This window comes from Nannobrachium achirus (assembly GCF_963921795.1).
Source record: "Nannobrachium achirus genome assembly, chromosome: 12".
NCBI lineage: Eukaryota > Metazoa > Chordata > Actinopteri > Myctophiformes > Myctophidae > Nannobrachium > Nannobrachium achirus.
This window is the reverse complement of record NC_137832.1, coordinates 57,470,419-57,481,653: the sequence shown is the minus strand read 5'-3', so window position 1 is coordinate 57,481,653 and position 11,235 is coordinate 57,470,419. Positions and strand designations below refer to the sequence as shown.

Sequence of the window (11,235 nt, the reverse complement as noted above, 5' to 3'; positions counted from 1 at the left end):
CCAGTGGTGTAAAATACATCTACTCTTTACTATTACATTTAAACACTGGAATATTTCCAATTCAATTATTATTATTATAAAACATACATTTCCAACTTCAGCCTCTACATACATTTCTACTAGCCGCGACGCAATGAGAGCTTGTAGATCAGCTATTTTCAAATGTTTTTTTAAACATTTTGAATTGTGAAATGGGACATTCTGCATCATGAGTACTTTCTACTTTTGGTACTTTAAGTACATTTTGATAACAATACATCTGTACTTTTACTCAAGTACATTTTTACTTCTAAACAGAGTATTTCTACTTTAAAAAAAAAAAAACATTTTTCATTTTTTTAATAAATCTTTACGCTGCTTCCCTGAAGGTAACGTAGCCTAACGTGATGACGTACGTCGGCGCGTTGTGCACTCTGATTGGCCGAGAGGGATTGACGCACTTTCTTTTTTTTCCCTCCATCCATTGAGGAAGTAGAAGTTGTGGAAACATAATATTTAATACATACATATTTATAATCAACGTGCAGCGCGTGGACCTCACCCAACTGATTCACACACATGTAAGTACGTTTGATATCTTCACTGTTATTGTTTTGTAGCTGTTAATGCAATGTTTAACTGGGACTTCACACACTGTATTCCCCCCAAATAAGAAGCACAGTTTTTAGACTGGTATCAATATGGCTTTGAGGGTGTGTGTGTGTGTGTGTGTGTGTGTGTGTGTGTGTGTGTGTGTGTGTGTGTGTGTGTGTGTGTGTGTGTGTGTGTGTGTCAGAGAGAGAGACTGAGTGAGAGTGAGTGTGAGTGAGAGTGAGTGAGAGAGAGGAGTGGTTCTCCAACTGTGGGTCAAGACCCCCCAAATGATTGTTGATGTTTTTGAGCGGTGGTCACAACGCTCCTATACGTGGCCGTGTGTGTGGGTATGTCTGTCTGTCTGCGTCCGTGTCTGTCTGTCTGTCTGTCTGTCTGTCTGTATGTAGCCTACAGTACCTTTTTTGACCACACATGTTAAGGGAGGGGCGCTGTTGTTCAGGCCAGACCAGACACACACACACACACACACACACACACACACACACACACACACACACACACACACACACACACACACACATGGATGGATGGATGGATGATGGATGGATACCAGTGGCGGCCTGAGTGACATGCATATTATTATTAATATTTTGTTTAATATTGTTTTAATATTTTTTATTATATATATATACAGGTATATATATATATATATATTTGTTTTGCTGTTGCGCAGCCTCCACGACCACCGCTCAGTTCACACGGGTGTGATTTTTTTTTTCACTCAAGATTGTTCTCTAAAAACGCAGGTAGGTCATCTATAACTCTTGAGAGTGTACACATTGAACAATTGAGTGTACAAATTGAACAAAATAGACCAGTGGTTCTCAAACTTTTTAGGCTGTGACCCCCCAAATAAACATATTTGAACTGGGGACCCCCACCCTGACAAGCACTTGGAATTGTAGGCATTACATTTAGAGTTACTCAGTTCCATAGATAAATAAATGCTGAACTACCAGCTTTGTGAGCTTGTAGATCGTCTATTTTCACAATGTTTGCCTCTTTCTTTGCCTGTTGGTATTCAAAAGGTCTTGAAAGTCCTTAAATTGTCACTATAAATGTGCAGATACCCTGTACGGGGGGCGCTCTCCATTCCGACATGTCGCCACTCCGACAGTGACTTCTTATTGTTGGAGTGGCAATACTTCCATAGAGGTTAAGGTTAGGGTTAGGGTAATATGGTTAGTGTCTGTCGGAAAGGAGACATATCGGAATGGAGAGATGCACCCACCCTGTACACACTTATACTGTATGTGGAATTGCTCACCGCTGAGTGAGAATTCTTTATTTACATTAAGCTAATCATCTGGGGACCCCACAAAATAATTTGGGGACCCCACTTGGGGTCCCGACCCCAAGTTTGAGAACCACTGAAATAGACCCTTACAGGTCCATTTGGTTCCATTTGTATACTCTCAGAGTTAGGGGGGGTCCTCAAAATGAAAAACGTTTGAGAACCACTGCTAAATGGAACAGAGCCTTTATTTAAAGTGAGCTAAAGGCCCATTCTTCCCGACGTGGCTGCTGTGCACAGCGCCTAATTGATCAGCTGGGGTCAGCTGACTGACGGAGCATCTGTCAACGTCGAGGGGCTCGCGGTGTGGTGGGTGGGTGGGAGGTATAGGAGAGAAAACATCTGCATATCATGCAAATGCAATTATTCAACGTTTACTGGAAAAGATGCTTCCATAATGGAGCCTTTTCTTTCCTGCTGACGTCGGACTAAAATGCTTGTGGTCCGGCTTTCTCATTAAAAGTTTTCACAATGGGGTCCCCTCCCTCCCCGACCATTGCAATGGCGACACGCATCTTGATCGCATTTGCGAGCGTGTTTGCAGAAATCCCCCCATCAACTAAACCATCCCTCCTCTCTCTCTCTCTCTCTCTCTCTCTCTCTCGCATCCACAGACACTCCTAGAAGTGCCATTTAATGTGTGTGGAGAAATCGTCAGGACTGCAAACCACACTGTAAATCAGGCCTGTGTTTTTAGTGTACATTGCAGTGGATACTAACAGTGCGAACAGGCTGGCTCCCAACACAACACAGTCAAGAAATGAAACTTAGGAGAAATGCCTGTTGTGATTTTTTTTCTCCTTCCTTTTTTTGGACAGGAGATACTGGTGTTGCAGAACATGTAGTGTGTGTAGAATTATATTTTTTCTCCTCATGATGTAAGCAATTAGATCAGTGGTTCTCAAAGTAGGGTCTATGGGGCTGTTAAGTCTGACATCATTTTGTAGGCAGAGGAGAACTTTTGGGGCCAAAGGGCCCCAGCGCCCGTGAATCTTTTTACTATTTTTACTATTTACAATTTTTTCTTCTCTTTGTTGTTGAAAGGAAAGTGGTAGAACTATACTTTAGTCGTTATTTTTGAAATAGCGAGGGACAGATATTGATAATAAATCTGCTTGGAGGTCTGACTACAAAATGCATTCACGGCTTAAAAGCCATGGGCAAGTGGCGGCCCGGGGGCCACATGCGGCCCCCACCTTCACTTAATGCGGCCCTCAGGTTAATATCAGAATACTGATGTATTATTGCTTTCAGCTGTTACAATTCCAAACGTGCAAACATGACCCGCTTTAATTCAGTCTATATTAGAAGCCTGGTATAGTAGTATTAACATTTATTTGTTTATGTCCAACGTATTTGTATTTAAGTTCATAAAGTTAACATGAGTATAAATAAATGCATTTGACATTAAATCAAAATGTTACATTTCAGGATTCCAATTAGAAAAATAACAAAAAATTATTCAGGATTCCAATTCAAAAGAAGCAAACATAGCCGATCTACAAGCTAAAAACGCGTCAAGCTTGTAGATCTGCTATTTTTGCTTCTTTTGTATGAAATATAGTAGAATGACAAAGTACGACATAGCAATATGCAATGTGGCCCTCTAAAGTGAGTGTGGAAATATAGTTGCCCTCTCCATCATTAAAGTTGCCCACCCCTGGTCTATAGGGACTCCTTGGATTCCAGCAACCCCCCCCCCCCCCCCCCCCCTCACGTTTTAGCTGTATTTACATTTTGGGCTAATTAAAAATAGCTGATATGCAAGCTCTCAATGCGATAGTGTAGATTTGATATCTCGAATGATTTTGTCCATGGACAATGTTGCAAGTGCATGTCATCCTCAAGCCAATGAATGTGTGATTTTTTGGGGGGGAGGGAGGGGGCTTGTTTTTGGTTCACTCAAAGAATGTCCTGCCTGCATGTAAATTGGAAGGTTTTTTACGACAGATCATGATGAGTGCCTTTTTAAATCACAGATGATGACGTGGACAGAACCCGAACGAGCACTCCCTCAGCATCAATCACAGCCATGGATAAGGGGCGTGGTCTCTGTGGGTTTGGCTGAGGGATAGCACCATACACGCCTTACACGCATGCACACTCGTACATGCACGTAGCAGTGTCCGTCGACTAAAATAGCTGAAATAGCAGCTCTACAAGCTTGTAGATCGGATATCATTACGACGCAATCAAGGCCCGCCAAAATGTTTTTTTGTCGACAAAATCAACTGTAGGTTCAGTTGACTACAACTAGACTAAAACTATTCAGCTGACTAAAAAATTGACTAAAACTAAATAGCATTTTATTCAAAAGACTAAATCTAAATTTACTGTCAAATGTGAATCTGAATGTTCCTGGTTCGATCCCCACCTCCAACCCGGGGTCATTGTCGACGTGTCCTTGAGCAAGACACCGAACCCCTCTAACTGCTCCTGATTAGCAGGTCGGTGCTTTGCATGGTTTCCTCTGCTATCTGTGAGTAAATGTGGTTGAAATAATGGGTGAATGTAATTCATGTTGTAATTTGAAGCAGAACAAAGTAGCAGATCTACAAGCTCGAAACGCGGTGTGAAACGACATGTTTTGAGCCTGTAGATCTACTATGCTTTGAATATGAATCCTGGAAATACAAGTAGTTTCGTCAGGTTTCCACCTGACAGAGGATAATTACACCATTTAAAAGTTTTAAAATTTGGGCTAATTGAGAAATAACAGATCTACACAACACGTTGCATTGCGAGTCGCGACACCAACTATTTTTGATGGGGACCCTGTGGAAACCCCTCAAGGACCCCTGGGGGTCCCTGGACCGCACCTTGAGAACCACTGTTTACAGTACTGTATCTCTCGCATGTTAGATTCCACCACACTATTGAAGACATTGTCACCAGGAAACAATAGATAGTCTATCTGTAATGACATGCAGATGTCAGCTACAGGGCAGCAACACTACCCCCCCGTCCACTCCCATTGAATGTTCAGTGAGGGCAGTGGTTCTCAACCTTTTCAGGACCCCCCACGTACCCTGACAAGCACCTGGAATTACATTTAGTTTGACTGAGTTACACATTCACTTATACAGTGAAAATAGAGGATCTACAAGCTCACAACGGCCCGCAAACGCGAGAGAACCACTGCTCTAGAGCACTGCTCTTCTTACATCTGACAAAAGCCATGATTTTAAACCTTGGCTATTCAAAAATAGCAGATATATACAAGCTCCTTGTGCTGCGTTATGAGCTTGTAGTTCTGCAAATCCTTTTTTTTTTTTAATGTATAGCGAGCATTTTTAACTCAAATCTTTGCTTCTGGGCTCCCTGGAACAATATAATTTATTTAGACAATGTGGGTCGGTGGCCAAATACATAGCAACAACAGTTTTTTTTCCTTCTTCTTTATAATAGGTTAAAATGTTGTACTACATCCAAACAGACGGCCCCCTTGTGATCTTTGGCGCCCCCAAGGGGAGCCCAGACCCCAGGTTAGGATGGAACTACAGGGTTCCCACGGTCATGACATTCCTGGAAATATTTTGAAATTAGACAAATATTTTTCCAGTACTGGAAAAGTTTTGGAATTGATCAAGGGTCCTGGAAGGTCCTGGATAAAATAGCTATGCATTGTCTTTGGTTATTGATTTTGTTAATACTATACCTCTGAAATGACAAATTAAACATTGGCCAAATTGTCAAATATTAGAGGCAGAAATTGTGAAAATAGCGGATTTACATGCTCACAACGGCTCGCAACGCGAGGCGTTGTTGTGAGCATGTAGATCGGCTATTTTCACAATAAAACCGTGTTATACAAAATTCCTCTACTCTTAGTGCTCGTCAGGGTGCCGGGGTCCCCAGTTCAAATATGATTATTTCGGGGGTCACGCCCGACCGTCACGGCCTGAAAAGGTTGAGAACCACGGGCATACACTACCTGTCTTTAGGCATTGCACATAGGAGTAAGCGACTCATTATTCAGCTGAATTATTGTTATATAGTCCTGGAAATCGAGGTTAAATATTCTGGAAAAGTTTTGGAAAAGTTTTGGAAATTAATTGTTAAAGATGTGTGGGAACCCTGTATGCAGTTAACTAACTGCATCTATCCCTTGTGTTAACAATGGGTGGATTGTTTAGTTGTGCTAGGCTAGGAACTACTGCACTATAGAGTGCTGTTTCCCAAACAGTGGGTTGGGACCTTATTTAGTTTCATAATAAAACTAACATTTAAAAAGATTTATAAAAAGTTTTAAACAAAGATAGTCACAATTTTTACTGTTACCATTACCGTGTTAACTCTTTCTCAGCCCCCTTAAATCTGGCTCTAAGTCTCTACTGCCGGATTTTTCACTCATTTTGGGGGACGATTACGCATCGTCTGTAGAGTGTATTGCACACCACACCCATATGACTGGAAAGGCCTGCTCGCGCTCTTTCCGATACATCAAACTAGAAAATCTGTATCTTGTTCTATAGTCTAGTAAATGGCAACTTTATAAAGATTGTTTTGCTATCAAAACAGCCTTTTTGCATAGACATTTTGAGATAAACGACTTTTTAGTATAATAAATAGAATATCTATTCATTCTACTGTGAATATACCAACTTCCATATACGTATGGAAAGATCAATTCGCCCTCTTTACAAATCCGCCAAGTAGTAAGTTGCTATCATTTTCTATTGTTTAGAAATAGGGCTGTTTGTAGGCGATGTAATCACCAAAACAGCTTTCTGAATACATGTTTTCGAAAGGATGCTATCAAACATAACTCTTTTCAGCCTTCTATTTTTGGCTTCAATGATGCATCAGGCAGTATGTTTTCAAACAAATGGGTAAACAAATACGTGTTTTACAGACTTTTCAAGTATAAAGGCACATTTCAGCTCAATCCCTCAAGTTATGTGGACAATAGACCTATAAGGGCTCTGGTCCATACTGATAGCAGTGGATGCAGGCACGCCTGTCATCCACACGGCGGCGCTGTCTATCTCAGAATGCAGTCTGATGCATGTCTTGAGTTTACACGTGCACTCTTACTGTTTTCTTTTTTGTTTTTCTTTACATATCTACTGCATAGTACTGTGTTCTATTTGTCTGTCATTCAATGTTATATGAGATATATGGTTTACTATGGAAATAAGCCTAGTATTTTCATGGATCTCCTTTTAGTAGACCTTGTACCAGTGAATGAAACTGTACCTTTTCCTATGCAAACTTCTAATAAAGTCTTCAATCAATCAATCAATCAATCAATCAATCAATCAATCAATCTCTCTCTCCCCAACTTTCTCTCTTGTATCACGGCTGTGAGAGAGAGAGAGAGAGAGAGAGAGAAATTAGAGCAAGAGAGAGAGAGCAGTGTAACAGAGCGAGTGGGTCGAGAGACATAGAGAGTCTGCTACACACTCTCTCTCCCTTTTTTTTCCGCGAGAGGTAGAGAGACATATAGACACGGTGAGAGATTGCCGTCCATCCAGCAAGTCCTCAGTAGTATAGTAAAGCACTAAACTAAACCCCCCCCACCATACACATGGCTGCTGCTACGTGAATGCCGTCCATCCAGCAATCCCAGGCCTGGGGAGGACGGTCATGTACCAAATCACCATGGTAACACAAGGTAACACAAGCTGATTGGCCACACAATGGTAACCATGGTGATTTTAGTCATTCCAGGGCCCAGGACGGCTGAATCCAAGCGTCAGTGATACATTATATGCTCCTAATCTTGTAAAGACATTCCAGCGTCAACCTTAGCTTTTTCTGAACTGACGCCGCTGAGCTAAACGCCCTGCTCGATCGGCGGTGGTCCGCGGACCACGGCCGATCGAGCAGGGCGTTTAGCTCAGCGAAAAAAAAAGGTATGGCAAAAAAAAGGTATGGCAAAAAAAAAAAAAAAAAAGCTGTCTTTCACACGCGCGAGGCCCGGCGTGCAAGACACCAGTCATGTTGCCATACCTTTCCAACAGGCACGATTACAGTACATTTTATTATATTCCCCCTGTAGCCAAGGTATGTGAGCTGCCATAGCTTGCCATACCCAATTGACGCCTCTCTTTTAGCTTGGCTTGTGAGACCTGGCTCACACTACCAACAACAACACTGGATCTTACTTTTACTACTGTCTGTTACTACTACAAACTATGGATGGACTATACAAAAGGTAAATATAATTATGATGTGTTTTTCTGTGATCTGAGACAGTTTGTTGTGTTTGGGCTGGTGATTTGAGACTTTACTGTGATGATCACCTCAAACAATGTCAGCTGTTGGGGAAAAAAAAGAGAGAGAGAGAGAGAGAGAGAGAGTGGTCGAGAGACATAGAGACACGGGGAGTGAAAGATTGCTTACTGAGAGAGAGAGAGGGAAATTAGAGCAAGAGAGAGAGAGAGAGGTGTAGCAGAGCAAGTGGTCGAGAGACATAGAGACACGGGGAGTGAAAGACCGCTTACTAAGAAAGAGAGAGAGGGAAATTAGAGCAAGAGAGAGAGAGAGGTGTGGCAGAGCGAGTGGTTGAGAGACATAGAGAGTCTGCTACACTCTCTCTCTCGTCCTGGGCCCTGGAATGACTAAAATCACCATGGTTACCATTGTGTGGCCAATCAGCTTGTGTTACCTTGTGTTACCATGGTGATTTGGGTCCTCCCCAGGCCTGGGATTGCTGGATGTACGGCATTCACGGCAAGGATCAGCCATGTGTTTGGGGGGGGGGGGGTTTAGTTTAGTGCTTTAGTATACTACTGAGGACTATACTTCTACAGCCGTTACAAAAAGTTTTACTGGATCGTCATGGTTCTTACTTTTACTACTGTCTGTTACTACTACAAACTATGGATGGACTATACAAAAGGTAAATATAATTATGATGTGTTTTTCTGTGATCTGAGACAGTTTGTTGTGTTTGTTGTTGGGGAAGGCTTTGAAGTTGAAAAAAAAAAATACTAGCTCTTTCTCTTTTTTCCTCTCCTCAACACACACACACACACACACACACACACACACACACACACACACACACACACACACACACACACACACACACACACACACACACACACAGTGTCTCTCAGTGTCTCTCTCTCTCTCTCTCTCTCTCTCTTTTTATCAATCAGCCATCTCAATTGCTCTCACTCGGCTAGAATGCCAAGACGGTTCCCACAGCTCTTGTGTCTGGTGATTGTTGTGGTAATGTGATGTGATTTTCTCTGATCTGAGACAGCTGGTTTGTGTTTGGGCTGGTGATTTGAGGCTTTCCTTTGATGTGGTTCACTCCAAACAATGTCAGAAGTTGGGGAAGGCTTTGAAGTTTCAAAAAAAAAAAAAAAAAAAAAGTGCGTAAAAGTGCGTGTCGGCTGGGAGGCTCTTGCGCAAAATTGCGTAATAGTGCGTTCAGGCTGAGAAAGAGTTAAAAGTAATCAACAAACTACTATACAAACTACTATATAAAAAAGTCCAAATATTATACAAGGAGAGTAACACTGTCAGGTTCAACCCACATAATCAACAAAGGGCAGTCATTTTGGGCACGTGGTGATTTTCCGGTGGCCTTAAAGTCTGAGAGACTTAGGTCGGATTCACACTGCGGTCTCGGGACCGGTCTCGAGGCTACTTGGCAGATGTTTAGACCGGTTTTGACAGTGTGAAGCCTGCGGTTTTCCTCAGAACCGGATAGCCTCGAAACCACCTCAAGAGGTAGTCTCGAGGCTGCTTGATGCGACCTTGTGAATGGTGAGCTGCAGTGTGAAGCAACCGTCCACAAAACCGGTTTTGATGTTGAACGTGACCTCATATAAATTCGACGAGTCAGGCGTCGCCACAAATAAACACTAGGTAACAGTTGTCGACATGGCCATAAGATCAGCGACGCGTTAGATTGCTTGCTTGCTGGAGATTTGCGCAGACGCTGACATCCAAACGCAATTAGACAATACCCACAAAAATGCAGACATATTTTCGGTAATCAGTGAGTAGGCCTATATGCGTGAGCGTGGATTTAACAGAACAATAGAACAATGCCGTGCTAAAGTCAAGTGGCTCAAACTACACTATCATAAAGTTAAGGATGCTCTGCTAAAAACTGGCAGCTCCACAGATGAAAAAGATACATTTATTTAACCCTGACATCCTAGACCTAGAATCACAACCCATCACCCGTCCAATAAATCCGAGTCCGTCAACACCGCCAACTTCTCTTCATCATCATCATCATCATCATCATCAGCAGCACCAGTAGCATCTCCGACTCCACTCTCCAGCCGAAGACAGCACGGGCATGTCCCGTTTTGGTGTCGTAGCGTTAATACTAGTGTACCAACGCTTTTTCGCCTCGTTTCTTTTTCTTTGAGGAAGCCACTGATTTGCACTCACTAGCACACTTGTTCTAATGTAATGTGCAGTGCATGCAGTGTGCCTGCTTGACGTGCTTGTTACCCTTAATGTGAACATTAATTAAGCCACACTGTGGCTTGTGAAAGCGTTTCAATTGTAGGCTATGTTGATTATTAAATAATAAAAATAATAACGTGCGCTGCGCTGGAAGTCTGACACAGTGACTCGCTCATCATCATTCATTCATTTCTGCGCCTGGAAAATAGCAGATCTACAAGCTCACAACGCGTCGCGGATGCGAGGCATTGTGAGCTGGTAGATCAGCGAACGTCACTCGACGCCTACTATACAGGTCTATTGATATGCAAATAGGCTTGTTTCTTTGTTAAACAGTTCTCGAGGTGTGAACTTCGGGGGGTGCGAGACCCCGACTCAGAAAAGGTTTGGTCGTTGGGGATCACTGCAACACTGTTCCACACTGCGCTGTCGCGCGTCATTGGATTGTTACATCAACTTTCGTGCCTGAATTTCTTGGCGACCAGAATCAGCAATGTCGCATAGTTGATGACGTCTGTATTCAACAGCGAGGCACTATGTGCATACCGCCACCTATAGGATCGGGACGTATAGTGCTAGTGATCTCCAGGGAGGCCAGAAGGCATGCCAATGTGAATGCTGGCCAGCGTGAACCAGCAACCGTTTTCAGAATCAGTTCTAATCAAACGGATTGCAGTGTGAATCCGCCCTTAAAAGCCGAAAGGCTGTTCAAATATGAGAGAGAGAGATTTTCAAGCTCACTGAAACTGAAACTATAACATGCCGCTGTTCACCTGAGAGCGGAGACACACACACACACACACACACACACACACACACACACACACACACACACACACACACACACACACACACACACACACACACACACACACACACACACACACACACACAAAATCAATCAATCAATCAAAAAGCCTAAAAAGTAGGCCAAACCAATTAGTGCAAGAGCCACAGCTGGTCTG

The 11,235-nt window shown here is 42.7% G+C and overlaps 1 protein-coding gene across 1 annotated transcript in view; it reads left to right on the top strand.

The window, feature by feature from the left end:
- The first annotated feature begins 481 nt into the window (after positions 1 to 481).
- The window catches only part of LOC308295111 (DNA repair protein XRCC4-like), an 89,127-nt gene continuing 78,373 nt past the window's right edge, over positions 482 to 11,235 (top strand). The window contains exon 1 of the mRNA XM_080738079.1: positions 482 to 560. The gene's annotated coding sequence lies outside the window, so the exon portion shown is untranslated. The remainder of the gene's footprint in view (positions 561 to 11,235) is intronic.